We start from the raw sequence: 458 nt of genomic DNA, 5'->3' as shown, positions 1-458 counted from the left end.
AGAGATAAAGCAATAGCCATATGTCACATTAAAAAACATTAAGTTGAAAAATGTGGATTATCCAAGTTCTTCCATTTATTTATAAAATACATATTGGATGTACACTGTATTTTTTTTTTTCTGGGTGTTGGGGACAGAGGGAAATATAGGGAAGGCAGAGCAGGCAGAATAGTGGAAGGTGAAAGTGGAGAGAAGGCAGAGCCCATGTTCAGGGCTTCATGTGCCGTTATGAAGAAGTTGCATGGTATTTTAATTTCAAAAGATCGCCAGTAAATATTTTAAACAAGGAAATGTTTTGATCACATTTAAACAGTTGAATTAGTACTCTGCATGTTGGCTGGAGAATGGTCTATAAGGGGCAGAAATGATATCAAGGAAACCATTAAGATGCAGTGTGTGGACAAAATGGACTCAAGTTGTAGTAGTAAAGACCTTAAGTAGTCAATTCTGGAGATACT

This window comes from Propithecus coquereli, unplaced genomic scaffold, assembly GCF_000956105.1.
Source record: "Propithecus coquereli isolate 6110/MARCELLA unplaced genomic scaffold, Pcoq_1.0 Scaffold274, whole genome shotgun sequence".
NCBI classification, from domain to species: Eukaryota; Metazoa; Chordata; class Mammalia; order Primates; family Indriidae; genus Propithecus; species Propithecus coquereli.
The sequence above is the reverse complement of the archived record's forward strand: the minus strand, read 5'-3'. Positions refer to the sequence as shown.